This window comes from Hordeum vulgare, chromosome 6H, assembly GCF_904849725.1.
Source record: "Hordeum vulgare subsp. vulgare chromosome 6H, MorexV3_pseudomolecules_assembly, whole genome shotgun sequence".
NCBI lineage: Eukaryota > Viridiplantae > Streptophyta > Magnoliopsida > Poales > Poaceae > Hordeum > Hordeum vulgare.
The window spans coordinates 275195998-275211337 of NC_058523.1; positions in this window are offsets into that span (position 1 = coordinate 275195998).

A 15340-nucleotide genomic window follows, 5' to 3' on the forward strand; every position below is an offset into this window, starting at 1 on the left:
TATACTCTTAGAACTGCATGTGTATGGTGTACTTGACTTGCTATAACTCCCATAGCTGCCTCTCAACTAAAATTGGGAAAAGCAAAAAAAATATATTTTCTCAACTAGTCTAATCACCCCCGTTTAGACATAGTTTCGATCCTACAATCCTACACATGCTTGTAAACATATATGGCAGCGGAAAGTAAATGACTTTGCACAAGTAGTAAGGATTAGCATTTAGGAGATCAAACACAAAGAGGTAGACACATCGATTTTTGGCATGGTTCCGATAGGTGGCGCTATTGTACGTCCATACTTCAACCCATGGAGGGTAAGAGCTGCGAGAGTCCACGGAGGGCTCCATGCACAAGGGGTCCACGAAGAAGAGGACTAGCCTCACTCACGATAGATCTTCACGAAGTAGGCGATATCCTTGCGCTTATAAACATCCTTGCGCCTCACTCACTCACGATTGGTAAGCTCCATTGTTCAATACCTTGGTGACAATGAATGGTCCCTCCCACATAGGGGCTAACTTGTGAGGTCTTTGTTGATCCATTCGGACCACCAGATCGCCTTCGTGGAACGCCCGACTCCTGACAGGTCTTGCATGGAAGCGACGAAGACCCTATTGATATAGAGTCGACCGAATCAAGGCCAACTTACGCTCTTCCTCCAAGATATCCACTCCGTCTTCCCGCGCCTGTTCAGCTTCAGCTTCCGACTACAAATCCACGCGGGGAGAATTATGAAGGATATCACTCGGGAGGTCAAATTCTGCTCCATATACCAAGAAGAAGGGTGTGTGTCCAGTCGGACGGTTAGGGGTTGTTGTCAAGCCCCATAAGACAGATGGCAGTCCAGTTACCCAAGCTCCAGCTGCATGTTCCAAGTCCCGCATGAGTCGCGGTTCAGCGCTTGAAGGATAAGGCCGTTTGACCGCTTAGCTTGTCCATTAGTTTGGGGGTGTGCCACGGACGTATAATCCACCCGAGTGCCTTGAGTAGAGAAAAAGCGCCTGAACTCGTCTGAATCGAAGTTGGACCATTGTGTGTTATGATGTTGTGAGGAACTCTTTACCGAAATGTCATATCTCTCATGAATTTGATGGCAGTGTGTGAGTTCAACTTCTTTGTTGGCTTGTCTTCAATCCATTTAGTAAACTTGTCGACTTTAAAAAGAAAGTGTGTATATCCACTCTGACCTGTTCGGAAGGCGCTGACCATATCCAAACCGCAAACAGCAAATGGCCAGACAAGTGGAATGGTCTTCAAGGCAGACGCGGGCTTGTGAGACAAGTTGGAATAGAACTGGCAACCTTCGCAGTGATCAACAATATCTTTGCCATCTCACTATCACGTGGCTAGAAGAACCCATCTCGGTATGCTTTGGCAACGATGGTCCGGGAGGACGCATGATGGCCACAGGTCCCCGAGTGAATATCTTCCAGAATCAGTCGGCCCTCCTCATGGGAGATGCACCGTTGAGCTACACCGGTAACAGTTTCTGTGTACAGCTGATTGCCGATCATAGTAAAAGCCTTCGATCTGCGAACAATCTTCTTAGCCTCGGCTTCATCTTCAGAGAGTTCTCTTCTCATGATGTATGCAATGTACGGTAATGTCCACTCAGGTGTCATCACCAAGATTTCAATAACTAGATCAACCACTGCTGGGACATCAATCTCATTCGGAGTGGAGGCGCTCACCGGTTGTGGGGGCTCTTCAGTTAAAGGATCCTCTTGCATCGAAGGAGTATGCAAGTGCTCCAAGAACACATTGCTGGGGATAGGTTTCTGAGTGGATCCAATTTTGGCCAATTCCTGTGCTGCCTGGTTTTTCAGTCGGGGAACATGGTGGAGCTCCAGACCTTCAAACTTCTTTTCAAGTTTCCTTACTGCATTGCAGTATCCAGTCATGGCGGGGTTCCTGACATCCCATTCCTTGATCACCTGATTGACCACCAAATCTGAGTCGCCGTATACCATCAGGCGTCAGATGAGATGGCCATACACAACCCGTAGAGGAGGGCTTCGGATTCAGCCTCATTGATGGAGGAATCGAAATGAATCTGGAGGACATAATTAAGCTTGTCGCCTTTTGGAGACACCAATACCACACCAGCACCAGACCCATTTAACAATTTGGAGCCATCGAAGAACATAGTCCAGTGTGCTGAGTGAATCTGAGCTGGCTGTTGTTGTTCCACCCACTCGGCCATGAAATCTGCAAGGGCCTGAGACTTGATAGCTTTCTTTGCCTCAAATTTGATGTCAGAATATGACAACTCAATGGCCCATTGAGCCACTCGACTCGATGCATGTCGATTGTGAAGAATCTCTGATAGTGGAGCATCGCTGACAACTGATATAGAATGATCTTGAAAGTAATGCACCACCTTCTTCGCTAACAAGTATATTCCATAAAGGAGCTTCTGGTAATGGGGCTACCTTTGCTTCGAAGGGGTCAATACTTCAAAAATGTAAAAGACTGGGTGTTGGACCTTGTAGGCATTGCCTTCTTCTTCTCTCTCGATGGTCAGAATCATGGTGACGACTTAATTGCTAGGTGTGAAGTATAAGAGTAGTGGTTCTTAGCTGTGCGAAGCAGCAAGCACCGGTTGGGTGGAAAGCACGGCTTTGAGCTCGATAAACGCTGCTTCTGACTCGTAATTCCACTAGAACACATTACATTTTTTCATCAGTCGGTATAAAGGCAATGCCTTCTCATCGAGACGAGAGATGAAGCGACTCAATGCTGCCAGACAGCATGTGAGCCTCTGGACATCATGCAACCGCACGAGGCTTTGCATCCGGACGATTGTGCCGATCTTCTCGGGGTTGACATCTATCCCACGTTTGGAAACAAGGAAACCGAGTAACTTTCCGCCAGGGACTCCGAAAGTGCACTTAGATGGGTTCAGTTTGATGTCATACTACCTCAGGTTAGCGAATGTCTGTGCTAGGTCACTCAACAGGTCAGAACCTTTGTTTGACTTGACTATAAGATCATCCATGTATGCTTCAACGTTCCCACTGATCTTATCAAGTAGGCACTTCTGGATCATACGCATGAAAGTTGCACCGGCATTCTTCTGACCAAAAGGCATGGTGATATAACAGAAACACCAGAAAGGGGTAATGAAGGCCGTTTTTATTTCGTCTAAAAAAGACGGATCTGATGGTAGCCAGAATAAGCATCAAGAAAAGATAAACGCTCACACCCCGCAGTTGAATCGACAATGTGATCAATGCGGGGGAGCGGGAAGTGGTCTTTCGGGCAGACCTTATTGATGTTCTTGAGGTCAATACACATACGAAGGGATTTGTCCTTCTTGGGGACCATGACAGCATTCGCGAGCCACTCGTAGTGGTAGACCTCACGAATGAACTTTGCCTCCAAGAGTCACGCCACCTCTTCGCTGATTGCTTTTCTCTTCTTTGTTGCGGACCGTCGCAAATGCTCCTTGACAGGCCTTGCCTTCAGATCCACTCTCAATCGTTGCTCAACCAGATCCCTGGGTACACCCGACATGTGAGCAGGCTTCCATGCAAAGATGTCCCAGTTCTCATAGGGGAACTGGATGAGCTCGGTTTCCTATTTGCTGTCAAGTGTTGTGGATATGTTGGTCGGAGCAGCATTGGGATCCGTCGGTTGGATACTCACTAGTTTGACTTCACCTGCCGACTGGAGATCAAACTGAGAAGCAGGATTCTTGGAGCGCATTAGGTCGGCAGGATCAGCATTCTTCCGATATACCTCGACTTCAATCACAACCATCTTCTGATAAGAAATTTTAGAGCCTTGTTACAAGCACTCTTCGGCTCTCTGTCGATTGCCCATGACTGTAATGACTCCCTTGGGTCCTGGCATCTTCATCTTCATATATACGTAACATGGCCGGGCCATGAAACGAGCATAAGCCGGACGGCCAAGGATGGCATGGTATGCACTCTGGTAGTCTACCACCTCAAATGTCAACTTCTCCCTGTGAAAGTTCTTGTGAAAGCCAAAAACAATGTCCAAAGCAATCTGGCCGAGTGACTTGGCCTTCTTTCCAGGAGTGGCTCCATAGAATTGCATAATGCTCTCAAGGAATCGGGACATCGGAATGCCCATCCCCTTAAGAGTTTTTGCATATAAAATATTCAGCTCGCTCCCTCCATCCATGAGTACCTTGCGAAGCCGAACACCCTCCACAACTGGGTCGACCACCAGAGCCTATCAACCACTAGAGCCTGTCGACCAGGGGTAGCGACCAGAGCTGGGTGATCCGACTGATCAAATGTTATGGGCGTTTGCAACCACTTGAGGTATGTGGGGGTGTAGGGCATAGCTATATTGACTTCGCTGTTGATGACCTTCAATCGACTCCTGTTCTCAACGTGAGCAAAAGTCATTAGGGTTGCTTGAACGTTTGGGAAATCATCTTTCTCTTTGTCGTTATCCTTTTCAGGATCCGTTTCACTCGACTGATCCTCTTTGAATATTTGGATCAACAGTCTGCACTAACGGGTGGTGTGCTTAGGCAGTATCAGATTGCGTCTTTGTCTTTCTTCTTGTGAAGTACACACACGTCTGATCCAGAACATACGAATGACCCTTGGACTTCTTGGGGGGAAACTGTCCTTTGGACTTTCCCCTGTATTTTCCTTGTGCCGTGAGGGCGGCTGCTTCTGCTGTAGTGGAACCGTCAACCTTGTGATTCTGCTTCCTATTGCAATTGCTGCCGGCATCATTGTGAACTGCTTTCCCTTTACCGCTTCGGATTCGGTCCTCTTCTTCGCCGTTGGCGCATCAGGCAACACTATCCATAATCTTACTCATGGACATGTCGCATGCACGACCGAACTTCAAGTACAACTCTCTGTATCTGTCGCCAGCTTTGAAGGCACAGACTGCCTCGTGCACAGAAACATTCTCCACCGTGTGATGAATGGTGGTCCACCGCTGAATGTAGTCTCTCAAAGAGTATTTTGATTTCTGCACACAAAGCTGCAACTCTGACAGAACGGCTGGACGCTTGCATGTGCCTTCGAATGTCTTAATGAACACTTGGGCGAGATCCTCCTAGAAGTAGATGCTAGAAGGATCCAACTGATTCGGCCACGCCCTGGCCGAACCATCCAACATCAAAAGGCAAATGTTTCATGGCGACGCTGTCATTGCCTCCGCCAATCTACACAGCCACTCAGTAGTCTTCAAGCCATGTTTCAGGCTTGGATTCTGTTGTGAACTTACTAATTCCAGTAGCCGACCTGAAGTTGGGGGAATAACAGCACAACGAATTGCTCTCCGGAAGCACGCTGGACCAGAAACTGCAGTACTACTTCCTCTCGGACGATCCCTGTCGAATCCATCTGCGTGAGCTCTACCCCTATTGATCCTTTTCTGCGCGAGTACATTTCTCACATCAAATCCTGGATTTCGCTCATCACCAAACGGGCACCGGTCATCGTAGTGTCGGGACACATATGTACCGCTCCTTGGAGCAGAATGCACCCAACGGTGGTCATCACGGTGATAACGAGGAGGGAACTGGTTCCGCCCCTGGTCTTTGTGTTGATTCTCTCGTTAATCCCCGTCCCTGCGACGCTGAGGTGACCCTAGACTGTAAATTAAATGGACTGTATCTGCTCTGGGAGAATTGATGTGCAACCTATTGAGAGACTGCGATACAACTGAATTATGTTGCTTGGCTGCTTGAAGCAAAGTGAAAATCTGCTCTAAGCCTCTACCAGCCTTTGAATCTTATGGCTGAATAGAATCTGCTATCTTAGCTGCGGGTGTAATGTTAAGTACCGGAGTACGACAAACCTCAATGTTGTCATGTCGACCACTCGAGAAGAGTTGTCGCTGACTGGAAGTTGGAGGACGACGACGGCCGTATCCAGTCGATGATTCGCTGACCTCGTGTTCGACGCGCCCAAACCCGGGTAGGCTCTCCACAGAACCCGCCATGAAGACCTACATTGCTGGATTATAGCTCTCGCACTCAGAAGCAACATCAGACTGATCTGATGCCGAGTGGATCGGGTTCCGAAGAGGTTCAGCAGGGTCGACGACATCAACCTGCGGAGTCGACAGAGATGATGCCTGGCGAGCCACTTTGTGCTTCACCCATCGCTGGAGTCGTGAGCGACCAGATCGCTTGTGATGACGAACAGCAGAGTGAACGATCCACAACATAGTCTATGGCTGCCGAAGGAGTACGTCAAAGGAGCTTGCACGGAAGTACGTCGCTCCATGAATCAGGAGCGCCTCGATGTCGAGAGGCGCTTCCTAAAGCCATGCCAAGTCATCGGCAACGAACATGAGCGCTCCGAAATGGATCTCATAGCCGATGAATCAATTGCGGCCCGAAGACATAACAGAGAGTTAAGATTGCAAACTTGTCGGAAGTCGCTTAGACCCCTACCAACGGTGGGCGCCAACTATCGTAGGAATGAACCTGGCAGTAGAGGTGTATGGTACGAATGGAGAGGGCAGAGTCCTAGCTATGGCAAGCTTGTACGCAAGATGTATGAGTTCAGGCCCCTCTCGTAGAGGTGATAGCCCTACGTCTAAGTGCTCGGGAGCTCCTGTAGTGTAGAATGTCTCTTACAGGGGGTGCAAACCCTTGTGCCAGAGGGGAGGGGTGGCTTATATAGAGTGCACTACCCCACATCAAGGCCCCCAGCAACTAAGGGTTCGATCAATAAGGTTTAAAGGTGTACGTTACTGATAACATATGTATGTAATTAATGCTATTGATGACCATCAACTGAATGCTCGCCCGTTGGCCTCCCTGGAGGTGGCTTCTAGTCTTTTGCGTCAACTGTTATATTCTGAGTGGAAGTTGGTTGTCGAGTGAAGGGGATTATCTTTCAAGTGACTTCTTACCGAGTGACTTTTTAGATGCCATGTGAAGGGGATTATCTAGTCGGAATCTTTTTTGTGACCCTCCAATTAATAATGAGGTACCCTTAGGGAGAACACTTAGGTCAGGCCTGTGACCTTACCCTTGGTACATATCCCCATCAGCACCGATTTTAGATATTTGGCTTTGGACAAACGTGTTATGTTGGAAAATGACTGAGTACTTTTTGTGCCCATCTCTGAGCACTTGAGCAACCAGTTCATTTTAGTACACCATCCCCTTTTAATAGTATTGGCTTTCCTATGGAATGAAAAGTTATGTCTCACAAATATAAAATTAAGAGTCTTCTTGGTTGAAGCTTGAGCCAATCTTATTCCTTTCTTGCATCAAGGGGCATATCCACATAAACCATTAGCCTGAAATATACTAGGTTAAAGTGTTAGTCCAGGAGATAATGTATGTTGCCACGAATTATCAAAACCACCAAGGGAGCATATGTGCTTTCACCACGATAGTCCCCGTTCCGTGCATGGAGAAGGCGCAAACAAAGCGCACGACCCAGCGGCAAGACGCCTCGTCCCAAGGTAGGGTGGATTCAACCTTCCGAGGCTCCTCTTCGCTTGGTTCCATCCACTCTGTTATGAAGTCCATCACGGCCGCACCCTTGATGACCCTGGTGGTGCAAAACTGTAACTGGAAGGCTTGCAACTCGATGTCCCACTCGGCGACCCTACTGGCGATTTCAGGGCTTCACATGATCTTCTCCAAGGGGTAGGTAGAGATAACCTTGATTGCGTGCCCCTGGAAGTAATGGCGCAGCTTCCTGGAGGCGACGAGGAGTGCAAGGAGGATCTTCTGCTGCATGGGATAACGCTCGTGCACATCCCTTAGTACTATACTGACATAGTACACGGGACGCTCCACATGCCTTGCGACCATGGTGCCATCATTGCACCCGTTCAGGGGCTCGTGGGGTGAAGCCGCGTGGACTTCCGAAGGTGCGGCGTCACGGTTCTCGGGAGCCCCTTGTGGTGAGGTAGCCTCCTCAGGTGAGGCGCTTAGGGGGAGGCTAGCCTCCTGAGAGGGGACGCTTGCTAGAGCGGGGGCAGCCTCCCAAGGGGCGCCCGTGCTATGGCCTGCAGATCCCGCGCAAGCTCTTGTGATGCTTACCGGGTGGCTGCCGGTTGTTTCTTAGGACCAGTAGAGCCTTCCTGCTCCACCACGAGGGTTGCGCTGATAGTCTGAGGGGTGGCAGCCACGTATAGCAGCAAGGGCTCGTGAGGTTGAGGCGCAACCATGATCAGAGGGCTTGTGAGGTACCACTTGAGGTCCATGAAGCCCGAGGCATCCTCCGGAGTCCACGCGAACGGGCCTGACCTCTTCATCATCCTGAAGAATGGCAATGCCCACGCGCCAAACTAGGATATGAAGCGCTCGAGGGAGGCTAGGCACCTTGCTAGCTTCTGCATTTCCTTGAGGGTTTCGGGAGGGCTCATCTGCTCAATGGCCTTGATCTTCTCTGGGTTCGCCTCTATTCATCAATGCGACACGAGGAAGCCTAGGAGCTTGCCACAGGGGACCTAGAAGACACACTTGTCAAGATTGAGCTTTAGGTTGACCTTTCACAAATTGACAGAAGTTTCCTCCAGGTCCTCGATCAGTGTTCTCGCCTCACGCGTCTTGACCATGATGTCATCGACATAAGCCTCCGCGTTCCTCCCAAGATGGGCCCCCAACGCAATCTACATTAGCCATTGGAAGGTGGCATCACCACTATTCAGATCGAAGGGCATGCTCACCTAGAAATACACCCCGCAAGGGGGACGAAGGCCGTCTTTTCCACATCTTTCCCTGCCATCTTGATATGATGGTAACCTGAGAAGGCGTCCAAGAAGCACGAGATCGTAATAGGCGGTAGAGTCCACGATCTGGTCTATGTGTGGGAGCGGGAAAGGGTCCACTATAGATGCCTTGTTGAGGTTGGTGAAGTCGACACACATCCGCTCCTTGTCGCCCTTCTTGGGGACGTTGTCAGAGTTAGCAAGCCACACCGGGTGGCATACTCGTGGATTTCTTCGGTCTCTTGCAGCTTCTCCACTTCCTGCACGATGAAGTCCTGCTTTTCCGATGCTTGGTGCTGCACCTTATGCTTGATGGGGCGTGCGTTGGGGCACACCTCCAGGTTATGCTTGATCACGTGCCTTGGCACCTAGGTTAGTTCGCTCACCTTCCACGCGAACACATCCACGCTGGCCGTGAAGAAGGCGACGAGCCCGCCCTCTTGTTTCACAGGGAGGTCGGCACCAATAGTGAAGGTGGGGACCGAGCCGATGTCATTCATTACCACCTTCTTCATCTTCGTCCGGTCTTTCGTGAACTGCAACTTCTTCCTTGGTAGGGCCGGTTCAAGTAGGCTATCGGGAGGCACCGCCTCACCCCCGTTTGCTGCAGACACAACCGTTGGTGCTTCACGAGCTTGCTTGAGGCAACTCACCGCATCCATCTCATTGAATCTGATGGTTAGGACACTGATGCCGCAGAGGATCTTGACGATGTTATACCCCAGATGAGTCGCCACCATGAATCTGGCGAGCGTGGGGTACCCCAGGATGGTGTTGTACGGGAGGCAGAGTGCACCACATCGAAGTCAACGAGCTCGAAGCAGTAGTTGGAGCGGGTGTCGGAAGTGACGGGGAGGCGGATCTGGCTGAGAGGGGTCGCAATCTTGCCGACTACCCCAAAGAAAGGCCGAGTAGGCTTCAACTGGCTGTAAGGCACGTGGAGCGCTTTGAAAACCGCGACGGAGATAATGCCCGACACCCCCGTCGATGAGGGTCTTGGTGACGGTGACCCCGCCGATAGTGGGGGTACATACCATGGGGAGAGTGCCCGAGGCGACAAAAGATCTGAGGCGGTCCTCTATGTTGAAGGTGATGTCGTGCAGCGCCCCAACAGGCACGAGAGTTGTCCCTAGGAGCCTCATGTTCTGTCGACCCTCAAGGGTTGCGCCCACCCTGTGGAAGGACGTCTTGGAGTGTTGGCCATCGCCCGCTGCTTGGGCTGCGCCCAGGATGCACGCGACCTTGCCCCGCCCCCGGTGCACCGCGGTGCCAACATCAGCCATGGGCGTATCTCGTCGATGTACAACCTGCCAGATGCCCCGGTGTCTGTGCTCTATACCTCACACTTGTAGCAGCGGGGGGCAAGGCGGTGGAGGAAATGCCCTCGCCCCTCCGAGAATGGTGGGGAGCCCAGCACATCAGCCCTTCCTAGCGACAGGTCTTGCGCCCAACAGTTGAGGACAAAAGGCCCCCCTGCGTAGCGAGGCTTGGGCACCTACCGTCCGTGGGAAACAGGCCCAGCGAAGGTGGCGGAGCCAACGCGTCGAGCGGCCGCTTGCTCTGCGCGTAGATAGCAGGCGTCCGCAATGGAGCCGGTGAAGCCCGAGTTGAAACCGGAATCGTAGAACGGCTGCGCTCCCCTACCTGGCGCGCCAAATGTCAAAATCGGGGCTCCACACACCCAAGAAAAAGTTCAAACTCTAGGGTGCGCTCACTATCCAACCCTGTTCTACCTCTGAACTTCACGACAACTCTCCGGCGGCTCGAGCTAAGGGAAGCGAACTAGAACACACGACAGTTTACCCAAGTTCGGGCCACATTGTGGTGTAAAACCCTACTCCTCCTTGTTTTTGGATTGCTTGAGGTGGAAAACCAGTACAAAGGCTGGTTCTTTCCCTAGTTGGGACGACGGGGTTCGATCCCTACAACGAAGGTTGCGTCTCTGTTTTCTACTGGCCTTGTTCGTCTTCCCCAAGAAAACATTGGTGGGAAGGGTTGCTACAAAGGCCGTTTTGAAAGTGGACGGGACTGCAGTCCGCCCTAACAGAGGTGGTCTTCTCCTGCAAAAGCTTCTCTTCACGACGCGCCTCTCGGTGTTTTGTCATGGCAGATGTCCTCCTGAGAGGACTTCGTGTGGGGACCCCGACTTACGAGTCGAGATCGCCAGGCTCAGTGATCCCAGAGATCAATGCTCACCGAACACGGATACCGAATAAGAGAGTCTTACATCCAAATACCGATTATTACAACACAAGACCGAATGGTCAAGTTCACAAGGTAGGGCCTAAGGCCAAATCACTCAAATACAACTAGAAACGGAAATCATAGGGGCTAAGCGGGTGCCCATGCCATCAAGCTTACACCGACAGGCATTCTAACTTGGAAGCGTCCTAGTTCGCAGGTGCGTCTCCAAAGAGATACTCATCTCCAAACTCCGGCCCTTCCATGTCTGGTCAATAACATAACGAGTGGCAAGCCAATGAGTACTTTGAATGTACTCGCAAACAGCCCATGACATGAACAATGAAAGTGAAGGATAACAATGACATGCATCTTTGGTGGTACTTCTCTTGGAGGAATGATCATGAATATGCATTAAATTAAAGAATTACTTTTGAAGAACAGGTTACAGATATCAATATACCCGTCGAGGGCTGAACCATCCGGGTTCACCCTATATGCCAAGTCACCAAACTTTCTCATATCATTACTTTCATAACAACACCTTTTTCCTTACCACACACACACACTTGGTTTATGCGGAAATAATTGGACGTAGTTTAAGTAGGATTACCCAACGATCCTTGACCGTTGACACGGCTATTCAAATAGTTTTACACTCTGCAGAGGTAGTATGCTGGACCCACGAGATCCGGGAAACTTCAGTGTCATCCACGACTCGCGGTATATAACATACCCGAGGTAAGTACCCGATCAATGCCTTTCCCCTGATGATACTAGACAAAGAGGTCCACTCGATTGGTACCCAGCCCACATGTTGTACGTCTTACGAGCACCAACTGTGGACAGTATCAACCATGCAGGGACCAACGGTGTGCCTGGAACTCATAAAAATGGCATAGTCGTCCCACCTGGCACGACCCGATCACGAGAGTGACAACAGATCACTCCTGCCACTAGTAATGCGGCTCTTTGCTAGCACCGACCAGAGTAATTAACATAGCCCCATCCCATAAGGGGTAACGTGGTCGTATTGGTAAGGTTGGGACGGTCCACACATGATGAATCTAATGCCATTTCCGAAACCATACTCACACAAATACCGGGTGCACCACTTCACCAAAAGTGGCCACCTAACTCATCATCACCCTTGGGCATTTGTGGCACCCGACGGGGTTTTCATAAACCTTTGATTTATGTCAACAACATGCTCATGCTATTATTCTAGTGTTACTCGTCATCATGATAATAGTGTGACCCTCAAGGGGCAGGATCAAGCTCAATGCATGTGCTCTGAAAGAGCCATCGGTAAAAATCACCTTAGTGCTTTACCGGTACTTATGATCATATGCAAAGGAAATACTTGCTATCTTAACATGCAGTATAACATATGCTCAGTCATGGTCAAAGAGTTGATTGCCTTGGTCAGCTAGGTATCCGGGGTCTTCGAGGTCTTCTGCTCCGATTCCCTCGTCACACGGATTTTCTATCGTCGATAAAACAATAAATTAGAAATAGCTCACACAGAAACAGATCAAAAAGTCATTTTAAAAACGTTCTTTATTACTGATAAACCTAAGTTTTCAGTTTGAAAATATTTGCCTCAATTTATCTTGAAGGAACATTTTTAAAATTAACCAACTAGAAGCAAAACTATTCCAATTTAATCCTTTTTATTATTGTAAAACAGAATAGTTGAAGAAAAATTCACCCAATCATATTATTAAATACTATATATTTATAGAAGAATAATAGTGGAAAATTTATATTTTTATCCTGGTTTAATGTTTTTATAAAGATCTTAGTAATTAGGTTTTAAAAATAAAAGAAAACGGACTAAGTTCCTGGCCTGGCTCGGCCTGGAACTGGGCTGGCCCATGGCTAGCCGACAGCCTGCCCAGGCGCGCGCGCCGTCAGGTTTGAACCTGACGTGCGGGGCCCTGCGGTCAGGGGATGTGGACACCGCGGGGGAGGAGGCTGGGCCACCGACAGGTGGGGCACACTTATCGGGGTCGTATCCTACCTCTGGCTAGAGAGGAGGAGGAGCACACCGGCGAGGCTGCCGACGCTCTCAAGACCCAACAAGGACTAGAATGGGTTTGCCATGACGTCGCCTACCTGCTGGAGGTCGGAACAACATTAGAGAGGCACTGGTTCGCCGGCGATGAGGAGGCTGTAGCGGAGGAGTTTCGGGAGGTGGTCGAGGAGGAGGCTAGGGGCACGGAAATGCTCAGGCGAGTTGGGGGAAAGCTTCCTTGGGTTGAGGGGATCAGTTTGGTGGGTCGAGGGGCGCAGGAGCTGTCGTGTAGCTGGAGATCGATCGAAGCTCCGAGGCGGAGGGGCCTCGGTCGATCTCGAGCACCAGGGCTCTGTTGGTTTGCTTGGGTGGCTAGGGTGTGCTAGTGGTCGTGGAGAAGCTATCTGAGGGGTGCTGGAGCGAGGGGAGGTCTATAAATAGGTCTGCGACGGTGAGCTGATTTGGGAGAGCCGGTGACTCACCATGGCGCGCATGGGGGTGCAGAGAGGGGCTGGCGTTCAAACCACGGTCTCATGACATGGATTTGGACTGCCAGAACCATCTGCTGTAGAGGGAGAGAGGGAGGAGTCGAGCATTCGTGGTCGCGCGACCTTGGCCGGTTCTAGTGCGCGCGGGCACGCGTCGCACGAGCTCTAGCGCGGGGAAGGTGGGGCCTGACGATTACTCGACGTAGAGGGGTTTTCGGGGAAGAGGTTGGACAACTGAGGGGAGGCTGGAACTGTCCGAGAGCGTCACCCCCACCTTGGTGATTTCCTGTAGCACACCCGGAGCGCAGTTTTGGCATGCCACGGCATGCTGGTGCGCTCTGAGGCAGTTTGGACATGTCTAGCATGTCCTGTCACTAGCTGGGAGTGTGGCTAGCCGTTTGGGTCTCGTGGGAGCTTCGGCTGGTCAAAGGAGACAAGAAATACTGGTGCTGTCAGCCTTGAACTGAAGCCTAAATTGGAGTTTTTGGCCTTTCCACTTTGAACCAGTGAGGGGCCAGTTCACTGGGGTTAGATATGGATACTGGCCACCTAATCTGTGGGTTTGGAGCAAAGGGGTTGGGTTTAGCTGTTGCTAAGGTGGCTTTTCCCTATCTGTCAGAAGGTGCTCGACAGTGGTTTGAGGGGGTTGCACCCCACCACTGGTGATGCAACGTAACAGGTTTGGGTTTGGTGCTAAAACATGGGGTTCACCAAGTTTGAGCTCCATTGGGCAAGTTTAGCTTTGTAAACTTGAAAACACTTCAATTTGACCAGATCTGTCACTTCCAAAGAGAGTGTGGGCAAACTAAGTCCCACAAATCCCATTTTTGGTGTGGAACCCTGATTTGAGGTATTAGGCACTCGTGCAAAGTTTCAGCATGATTGGATAAACTTTGTTATGTAGAGTCTCTCTAACTTCAATCTGGACAAAAGGGATTTTAGGGTTATTTGGGGTCCTTAATCACCTTTGACCAAGGTGAAACTTTATGTGGACACCAAATATGGCTTAGGGATACTACTGGAATTTTCTAGGATTTTAATTAGAATATTTCCGTTGGAAATATTTCAAAAGGTCAAAACAGACAAAAATGGTTTTCAGGGTTTTACTCAAATAATTATAATATAAATAGGGGCTTAAAATCGTATGTATGGAAAATATATGTCCTTTTGATCATCTCCAAATTTAATATAAAGATAAGTTAAGATCATATCACCAACTTTGAGTAGAAACACTTCTTGCCATCAAAGGCATGTAGTGCAACTCAAAGTAGGGTTTTACCTTGATCAGAAACAATTAAAGGTTTTTGGAAATAAATCAATATTGTGAAATAGGGTTTTTATCATTACATGATCAAACACACAAGCATACAATGACAATCATGGCACTCACAACATTAGTTTTGAAAAAGTTTTAACAAGCTCAGATTTTCACAATACAGAGAAGTGGTAGTAAAAACACGGTGTGACAAACCTATCCCCCTTACATGAATCTCGTCCCCGAGATTCTAAGCTAGGTGCTAAAAAGGTCCGAAAACTCAGTTCAGAGATAGTCTTTACGCTCCCATGTTGCTTCTGCTTCGGTGTGGTTGCTCCATTGAACCTTGAAATACTTGATGGTGCGGCTTCTGGTGCAACCCTCAGCTTCATCCAGAATGCAGATCGGCTTCCTTGTAAAGATCAATGGCCTGATGTGCAATATCCTTGTAAAGATCGGGATGATCTCGCGCTTGAAGACACTTCCGAAGTTGTGACACGTGGAAGATGTTGTGCACACCCGAAAGTTCCGGAGATACGTCCAACTGATAAGCAACTTCTCCACGCCTTCCCGTGATCTTAAAAGGTCCAATGAACCTTGGTGTGAGTTTCCCTTTAACATGGAAACACTTGGTTCCCTTAAGAGGTGTGACACGAAGGTACACCAGGTCTCCGGGAATGAACTCCACATCCGTGCAGCAAGAATCCGCATAGCTCTT